General features: G+C 36.7%; 1 protein-coding gene and 1 long non-coding RNA gene across 2 annotated transcripts in view; one reads left to right on the forward strand and one right to left on the reverse strand.

Moving 5' to 3' along the window:
- The window catches only part of LOC111742312, a 15,120-nt gene extending 13,977 nt beyond the window's left edge, over positions 1-1,143 (forward strand). Inside the window, exon 3 of the long non-coding RNA XR_002781274.1 lies at positions 1,132-1,143. This is a non-coding gene — a long non-coding RNA (uncharacterized LOC111742312). The remainder of the gene's footprint in view (positions 1-1,131) is intronic.
- EML6 (echinoderm microtubule associated protein like 6) overlaps positions 1-10,016 on the reverse strand; it is a 274,207-nt gene that overhangs the window by 176,667 nt on the left and 87,524 nt on the right. The window lies entirely within an intron of this gene.

Raw genomic sequence — 10,016 nt, forward strand, 5'->3', positions numbered from 1 at the left:
TGGGCATAAACACTACACTGACAAATTTCAATTTAGAAAGCAGGAGGCCACTAAAAATATGTTTTGTGTATAAATAACAACATTTAAGCAATTCAAGAATTTTTTGAGTGATGTTATCTATATTTAAGCCTCACATCAATTCTTACAAGGTGCAGTGTTGATATATCCACTATATGAAGAAATGGAGGCCTAGATCACAGCACAGAGAGAGAGAGGACTTAAATTCAAATCTCATGCTATATTCACTAAGTCACATTACCAAACACGACTCAAACTCATTCATTCATTCATTCACTCATTCAACAAATATTTCCTGAATGCTACTGTGGTAGGTGCTGGGGATATACTGATGAATAATATAGTCTGTAATCTAATGTGATTTCAAGTATCCTCAAGGCAACAGACAAGCATAAAAATACAATGAGTTTGGGGATGCATGTATCAAAGAATAAGCACAGGAAAGTGGAGAAGCAAGAGAGGGGACGCTGGGACCTTTCAGAAAGCTACTGGGAAATGCGAAGTTGCTGTTTGACAGGCACCAATTTCCAGTTATGCCAGATAAATAAGTTCTTAGAGATGATCTGCTGTACAACATCATGCCTATAGTTACCTGTACACTGTATTATACACTTGTGAACAGAGTAGATCTCATGTTCAGTGTTCTTACTACAATTTTTAAAAAAGAAAAGAAAGCTATTAGGAAGCCACTGAATCAGAGCAGTGTTAGAAGGGATGCAAAGGAGGAGATGGATAGGGAGGTTGACCAAGGAGATGGGACCAGCCAACTAACAGGATAGTGAGAGGAGTAGATGGGGCAGGGGACTGCTTCCAGGGTGGGACTGAGAAGGAATGAAGGGAGGGAAACCAGCGGGGAGAGGAGATGAACTGCAGGCTCAGTGAGGGCGGAGACTATGCCTCTTGTGTTCACGGTGCCTGAAACACAGGACGGTCTAATGAATACTTCCATTTTGGATACACTGAGTTTTCGGCAGCTTCAGATGTCGAGTGGTGGGTTGGAAATTTTGGTCTGGTACCCTGGAGGGAGGACAGGCTGAAGACATGGATTTGGAAGTTTCACAATTAAGATCACCTCAGTGCCAAAGTCAAACGGTAAGTTTTCATTCTCATCAGCCTCACCTTCCTGGGTTTAGTACTCGCAGAGACCTCGACCTTCTTGAGTTTGCTTCTCTCCTTTGTGGTCATCTCCAAAATATCCTCTTCAGTTATTCCATATCAAATATTCTTCTCCCGATTGTAGAAGACCCTAGGGTGCTGTTTTTTTCCACCCACACACTGACGCATTCTGGATCCAGAGCAGGTTCTTCCTCATTAAGCCAAGATATTTCTACCTCATGTAATAAAGAAAACTAAAATAAACTATATGTATTTAGTACTTCTTTTGGGAACAGACATCAGATGCTTATATACCTAAATAAACTCACAGAGATCAAGCTCTAATGTACATAAAAAAGATTATGCAGAATTAGTATAAATAATTTTAAATATTTGACATTATTTTAATTTCACCATCAAAGAATACGATCAGATTTCAAATTCTAAAGTGTACAGTTTGGAAATAATCATTTCTTGGGATGTGGCAAAGCACTGCCACTTACTTGTGGTAGGGAAGGCTGTGGGCGGAGAGGTGTGGACTGGCCTGGGATTTCACTGAGAAGTGCCAGAACCTGTGTAGACATGGCTGCAGAGGCTTGCAGGGGACAGGCAGGCAGGCAAAGAAGAGAAAATCCAGGTTCCCTGGGAGCTCTGGTCTGGTAGGTGGGAAAACATGAATGGCCAGGCATGATGCTGCAGAATCAGGGCAGACAGACAGGGCTGAGGAAGAATGAGCTGTGCTTAGCAAGGCCCCAGGCACTAGATGAGGCACAGGAGCAAGGCTCTGGCATTGCAGATGGTAACTAATAAGAGCGTGACAAAACTCCAAGTCTCCAGAGACCCTGGGAAGCATTAAGGGAAATTAAAATGGAATGCACAATAGCAACCTCAATCCACATGCACAGAAGTAGAGAATAATGGATGAGCCCATAGGCAAGGGGTTCAGGAAGGGGCTAGAACTAGCTGCATTCGGTTTGTCTCAGGAGCTAAGCCAGAACATCCTCTCTGCAGTTAGAAGATGCAATGGACTTAGATATGGGCTGTGACATGGGTACTGTAATGGCAGGGGGAAAGAAGGGCTGACAGGAACTTACAGGAGGATGGTTTTAGATGACTGAACCAAAGTTCACTCAATTTAGAACTGAACTCAAGATATTCTTTTAAAATTAAATCTAAAAATTAATGTTAATGGCAAAGATCACTCATTTATTACACATAGAATTTTCATGATATATAAAGTCTAATATTGGGCCATGTTTCTTATTCACTGAATTTCTCCAAAAAGTGCATTCTCTTTCATGATTCCATTTGCAGAAAAAGTAAGAGTCCTACATAATTATCAAACAAATTTTTTTTTCACTCACTTGGGTTTTATCTGAATTGCTAATTTAAATAGGGAAAAAAGCCTATTTTTTTCTCATCTCAGTAGTGTCCAGGGAGTAGATGAATATCCCTTAAAGAATGAATGAACAGACCTATCAGAAAAACCAAAAAGCTCTCAAAAGCTATAAAATTTCAAAGCTACCTAAATATTAAATCCTGGCAGACAAAAATAATTGAAAATATAGGAACATATTACCCTTAAAATGGCTTCTGAAAATTATATCAAAAACAAGTGGAAAGGAAGTAACAAAGAGCAGAAATCAATGAAATAGAAAAATGAAAAATGACATAGAAAATTAACAGGCCAAGAGCTGGTTCTTTAAAAGATTAATAAAAATGATAAGCCACCAGAAATACTGGCTTGAAAGAACAGAAATTATCAATATCAAAAAAAGAATATCACTGCAGATCTTATAGACAAAAAAGAATAAAAGGAAATATGAAAAACAATATTATAACAATAAATTCACTAACTTAGATGAAATGGATGAATTGCTTGAAAAACATAAATTACCATAATTCTGAGAGAGGAGAGGGAGAGGTAGACAGATAGACAGACAGAGAGACATCTGGATAGCCTTATTTATACTAAATTGAATTCATAATCAAAAACTTTCCTACAAAGAAAACTCGAAGCCCAGATGGTTTCATTGGTGAACTGCAACCAAAACTGACCAATTCAATGCAATCTTAATTAAACTCCCAACAGGCTATTTTATAGAATGAACAAGCTAATTCAAACTTTTATCTGGAAATGTAATGATACTAGAATAGCCAAAACAATCTTGAAATAATGTCAATCTTACACATGACTATTCATATCGCTAAAGGTGAAAGAGGGTTAGAGAGAAGTCTTCATGCCAGACCATATTAATTCTCTCTTCTTTGAACTCCTTCTGTTCTGATTGTTCTACACTAGCCCCTTATTTCTCAAAGTGTGGTCCTCAGACCAACAGTATTCAAAAGCCCCACCTCAGAACTACAAGATCAGAGCTACCTTTTAAAGATTCCCCCTATAATGCAGAAATAAATAGATACATACATATAAAATAAAATAAAAACATCTCCCTTGTGACTCGAGCTTCAGAGTGAGAAGCATTACAAGCAAGAAGCACTGGTCTGAATCACTTACTCCTGCCCTTAATTGTTATGGCCTGGCAGTGCTCTAAAATGGTTTGTTCTACATGTTCACCTCATGTAACCACAACAGAACCGAAATTTTCTTCTAAGTTAAAATCTTAGTGTTGATCCCTAAAACTTTTACTGGATGCCTAGTATGCTTAAATCCCTGTTACACTAAGTCATTTGGTGCTAAGCCAATGGTGGCCGCTATAATGTGTATGTGCACATGTTTAATATAGTCCATTTTTATTATAAAATGATTAAATCTTCCTTTAAAATAGTGAATACTTCAAGTATATTTAAAATAGGATTTGATTTACACAAAAAGTTACCTAAATCAAAACAAAACCCTCAATTTAGTCAAATGCTCTCTAAAAAAGGCACAAATTACATAAATGTGAATGCCACCTCAAGTGAGAATATTTTATTTCTCCTTTAAGAAATAGATTCTCTAAAGAAATAGGTCATTTAGCTTCTTTACGCTCCTATTGTGTTATTCTGAGTATAATAAGTAAAGACTGAATAGAATAGGGAAATTCAGAAGGAGATAGTTTCCCTCTCATCAGTCAATTTTAGAATCCATTAATCAGACTGATTCCCAAAGGGATTTCTTTTGGTTAAAATTAGAGATGTAGAGATGTCATACACAGATATATGATACACTAGAAATTTTATTTATACAGTAGATGAGCTTGTATCATTCTTGCCTTTTCTTTTTTAGAATCTTTTGAAATCTTTTTCTCCTTAAATTTTCTCACATAAAAGATTATAGTTTTATGTATATAATTTACATAGTATTAAATTTTTAATAAATTTACATAACAAGAGTATCTCATCTAGATTTTGGAGCTAGCTTTTTAATGCTAACAATTGTAACCCACTGATAAGTATGTCCATGAAATAGAAATTATGTAAATTCCACACACAAAAAAATCATCTTCTTCTGAAGCCAAATGAGCAACATTCATCTCCCCACTCCCATTCCCTCTCTCACTCCAGGAAATATGAGGTAAATATGTGTTGGATGAGATTCAGGATACTAATCTTGTACCTACCTGCAGGAGGCTTACAACCTGGTTGAAGGAGGAAAACCAACCCAGAGAAATACATGGCAAACAATGTCAAATAGTAGAATGACACGATAAACTTCCAGGGTAAAGGCTATAAATGAGGCAGGGGTTTAAAGGGGAGCAGGTCTGTGGGAGCTTGTGTGGTCAAAGAAGAATTAAACGAATCAGCATCCTGAAATGTTTAGTTGCTGTCTTACCAACAGGACCAGTCCTGGTGCCAGAACCTATCGAAGCTATAAATTCATCTCCAGTGACCCTCCTCCAGGCATTTACTAAACATGACAAATATGACACTTGTCATGTAAGAATGCTTAGAACCTTTTTACTTTAAAGTTAATCCCTGAGCTCACTAAGCACTTCTAGATGACCTAGACTGCACTGCACTTAAAAAAAAGAGGCATTATGCTGGGGCTTTAGACACTAAGAAGCTTTTATAAGGAAAACATTAAGCAAACAGAATCCCTAATGAGGCATCTGGACCTATCAATTGAAGGAACTCAGAGGGGCATAATGGGAGGGCCGGAAGTTAGGGGAACTGAGTTGACTCTTGCCCTCCTCCCATTCCTCAAGCACACACTCCCAGATGTTTCTGCCAGAGAAGAGGACTGAGAACTGATGTCTTAATAATGAAACCACATGGTCAACAAGTTGTCAAATTAAGACTTTAGCTATGAAAAATTTGTATGAAATAGGATAATGATCTTCAGGCACAGAGAAAGAGGGGATAGATGCCATAATGCTGAACTGGTGTCTTTAATGTCTTTAAATGATCTATAGTAACAGGGTTTGAGTGGAGACGAACGGGCAGCACAGTGTAATTGCACAATGTGCAAGCAGAAAGGCTTCAGCTCCCCCACTGTGTGACCAAACAATAGTGCATGCTAGGTAACCTATCCTAGCCTTTTCATTTCTTTATCTGTGAAATGTGGGCACTACCAGGACTTTCTTCTTAGGGATGGGGGTTTATATATGATATATGGAATGTACTCAGTGCACTGCTGGGAAAGTAGAAAAAGCTCAGTAAGGGCCGGCATTTTTCATGTTTACTAGACCAGGAGAATCAAGGGGCTGACCAAAGAGCCACTTAGAGGAAACCAATGACGAGGACTGCTCCATTGACTGTAACGTAGTCTATTCTCTCAGTGGAGAGGCAGAACTGTGTTCTGGGGTGGGAGGGTGTCGAGGGAGCAGAGAAGGGATAAGAACCAGACTTAGGCTGGCTATCAAGTCTGTATTCTAGGCAGCATAATAAGGGGAAGGGGCAGAGGTCCCACCACTGAAGCTGAGCCAATTCCTCTCAAAAGTGTCTCCCTGGAAGTCTATACCTATGCAGTTACCCAGTCACATCTGTCTCCAATGAAAGCTGGAAAATGCCATTTTTTTAGAGACACATTGCTTCCCTGAAAAAAAATTGGGATTCTGTTGCTAAGGAAAGGGAGGATAGATAGTTGGTAGACAACTAGCAGTCTCTTCCACAGTCCTCAAAATAATAGACTGTGTTGGATGTGTCTGAGGAAGTTCAACAGGACTTAGTGTTCGTAGTAATCATTTATCTCCCTTGAACTGCACAGAAAAAAATAAATTTACTTAGATACGCTTTCATAATGGAAATGTTCTTTGAAATGAGGATTGTCGAAAGTAATTTTTATTTTATGCTGGGACCAAAAATCAATTTATAAATATTTACCTTGTGCTTTTTCAAGAAAACAAGGTTAACCTGTGTTTTGTTACTGATCTTATGACTTGGTTCTCCTCTCCTCTCCTGCCCCTGAAGTGTTTAAAGATAAAAAAATTTAAATCAGCATTTAAAAAAACCCAGATGCCATACTTTAAATATCGTTTATATCTTGAGTGATTTTTTTCCTGTTTATAACTCCTACAATTTACTTCAGTTGTCTAGCAACAACAACAAAAAATAACTTTCCAATAATCTCTGTGTCCTAATAACATATCTTTTAAAAATACTCTAAATTTTGATCTCTTTAAAGTATAAACTCCTTGTGAACAATGTCTTATATTTCTATAACATCTATATTTCTATTTTATTCCAAAGTACTCATAGACTATTAGGTATAAATAATATTGCAATAAATATTTGAAATATTCTTTCTTTTCCAGATTCTTTTAACAGTAATTGTTTTAAAAAAATTGAACTATAATTTACATAAAAGAAAATTCACCCTTTCTAATGTATAGTCCTGTAATCATGTAACCACCACCATGCAATCGAGGTATACAACAGCTCTATCACCCTTCACAGTTCTATCTGTGCCCCCTTTTAGTCAACCTCTCCCCTTGTATTTGGCAATTACAAATATAATTATTATAAACATTGTGGGTAGTTTTTCTTATGTGAACATAAGTTTTCATTTCACTTACATAAATATCTAGGAGTAGGACTGTTGGGTCACCAGGTAATTACCCAAAGCCCCAAATCAATAGTTAGCTTAGATATCAAGTTTTATTAAGCATTTTGACAGTGATCCCCAAAGACCTGCATAATAACTAACCAAAAAGAGGAATTGGCACCAATACTCTAAGAGACAGCCCAAGGGATATTAATAAAGTAGGCTAGAAGTGAAGAGACAAATGTATCAAGATCCCTATATCACTGCGCCCAACATCACAGAAATAAGAGGAAATATTAGATGTTGAAAAGATTCAGGAAATAAATGGTTTTCAGATTAATGTTTTTTCCATTGCTGCTGAAACTTATACTTCCTTCTATTACTACTCCTACAAATCACATTTTTGAATTTTAAGAAGATTGTTTAAGAGAATGGGGATGACTTTGGGAGGTCCTGGTACATTCTGAAGTCTGTGTATGTGGAAGGTTCTAAAGAAGAGCTCACTGTAACAAATGCTATAGTAAAGTTTAAAGAGATCTGTGGGGTTTTCTGACTCGAACAAGACATATTACTCCTTCACAGAATCAGAGCTAAAAGGAAACTCAAATATAATTTCACTCCACATTCTCAATTCACAGATTAAAGGAAAGCAAATTTAGAGAGGAGAAATGACTTGCTTGAGGGCACAAACGACTTCACGGTAGAATTCAGAACTGGACTTCACAAGGAGAAAGCAAATACAGGGATGAATATTATTGAATCTCTAATATAATTGTGTTATATAATTCTTCAATTCTTATTGGCTCCAGCGCACGAGCTAACATCACATGTAATTTTTGCTTTACCAGGGACATAAATGGAGAGGAACAAAAAGGGTATCTGTGTAGCTTTTTATTCGTTTAAGGCAAATAGTTTATTACAGTATCTCAGCAATTCTTCCTTCTAATTATATAATGCACCAAGTGAAACTAGATGTGGGGACAAACTGATCAACTGCAGGGTTCATATTGTAGAACTCTACCAATGATGAATACTCTTGTATCACAGGTACAAAAAGGGAGGGAGCACTGCTGGATTTCTTCGATTTTGAAGGTACACAGATTTCAGTAAAAAAAAAAAAAAATTAGGACTCATTCTCATCTTGATGAAATCCCTACTTGGACAGAATGTAAGTACCTCTCCAATAAACTATCTTGAAAAGAGACAAGAAAAAGACTCACTTGAACGAGCATGCCAATAGGACTATAGGTGAGACTATAACTTCTTGTCTTCATCTGCTCAAGTTGCTATAACAGAATAGCATAGACTGGGAAGCTCATAAACAACAATAATTTATTTCTCACAGTTCTGGAGGTTGGGAAGTCAAGATTGGGCAATAGCAAATTCAGTATCTGCAAAGGCTCATTTCCTGGTTCAGTATCTTGAGAAGAATCCCAAATAATGTATAAGTCACCTACAAAGTTTTCATTATTTAAAAATAATATGATACAAATGTGTATATAGCTTTGCAAAAATGAGGTAAACACATACACACACATACACATCCTGAAGCTTTTTTTAACTTATGTACACAGAGCCAAAGAAATGAATTAGTATTCGTAGCTATTCTGTGTTCTAAAGCTCTCATTGTACTTATTGATCTAATATCTAAGTAGAAGAAGCTCTGGTAATGAACAGCGTGTGTGTTAGAGTTAAGTAGATCTGGGTTCAAATTCCTTCTCTACTACTTACTAGTTACAGGCCGATGTCTCTGACTGTTAGTTTGCTCATCTGTAAAATGGGAATACTATTAACTGCCCTTCAGGTTGTTGTTAGGATTGAATTAAATAAGAAATAGTCTGCAAAGAACTCAAGACAGTATCTGAAACATAATAGAAGAAAACCCAATGCAAAGACTAAGATATAATATTGGGCGGGCCGGTTACATTTAGCTCATGTCTATTTTGAAAGCACATGCCTTCTAAAGTTCACCATTACCACCAGCTAAAAATAAATTTTTTTGTTTTGTTTAAATAAGTGTCATCTAAAAGCTATTGAAATAATAGGAATCAGGCAGAAAGGGAACATATTACATATGAATGGAAAAAGATAACAGATGATAAATATAAGAAAGAGAATAGAGAGCAAAAAGATAGCAAACCTACCTAGTTTTGTTAAGAAATGTAGGTAAGTGGTAAAGGAGAGAGAAGAAAAAGCCAGTGTTGCTAACCACATTGTTATAGGTACTTAGCATTAAGTCTGTGCAACTCCAGCCAGCCAGAAATGACCATCATTTTCACTGGCTCCATGAAAAACAGAGACTAACAGAAATATATTAAAACTTCAGGAGAAATGAATTTTCAACTTCTGAAACAGATGTTTCAAAAAGTTAGGTCCTCTTTTAAAAAGCCGATTAATGTTCCTCCCACTTCGTAACCAAACGAAGACAGGAACAACACCTTGGGAATCCCCAATATCCTGGTTGATCCATCTACCTACCAGTCTGATACTCAACAAATTAATAAAATCAGCCAAATAACCAGATATCTTTGTGAAAAATTTTGTTTGATCATCTTACTAAATTCCAAGAACATTTGAACAAATTCCATTTAAACACACAAGCTACCTTGGACAGGTGAAGCAAACCTTCTCCTGTGAAACTTGAATCGAGGGACCTCAAGAAAGCCTCCAGGACAAAGAACATCTCCATACATATGACTCTAAGTTCCTCATCAGCAAGCTACTCCACTTTATTATTAAAGATTACATTCAATTCCATAAGCGTTTATTAGTTATTGAATGACTATTATCTACTATTTATAGATCAATTACTATGTACTATCTTATATATGATCTCTTTTAATCTTCAAGAACAATCCAGTGGGGTAAGTATCCTTATCCCACAAGCATACGGGTACTCAGAAAGGTTAAGGAACTTGCCTAAGGTCACACGGCCTGTACATGGCAGAGCCAAGATTCAGATTCAGGCCTGTATAACTTC

This window comes from Pteropus vampyrus, unplaced genomic scaffold, assembly GCF_000151845.1.
Source record: "Pteropus vampyrus isolate Shadow unplaced genomic scaffold, Pvam_2.0 Scaffold91, whole genome shotgun sequence".
NCBI classification, from domain to species: domain Eukaryota; kingdom Metazoa; phylum Chordata; class Mammalia; order Chiroptera; family Pteropodidae; genus Pteropus; species Pteropus vampyrus.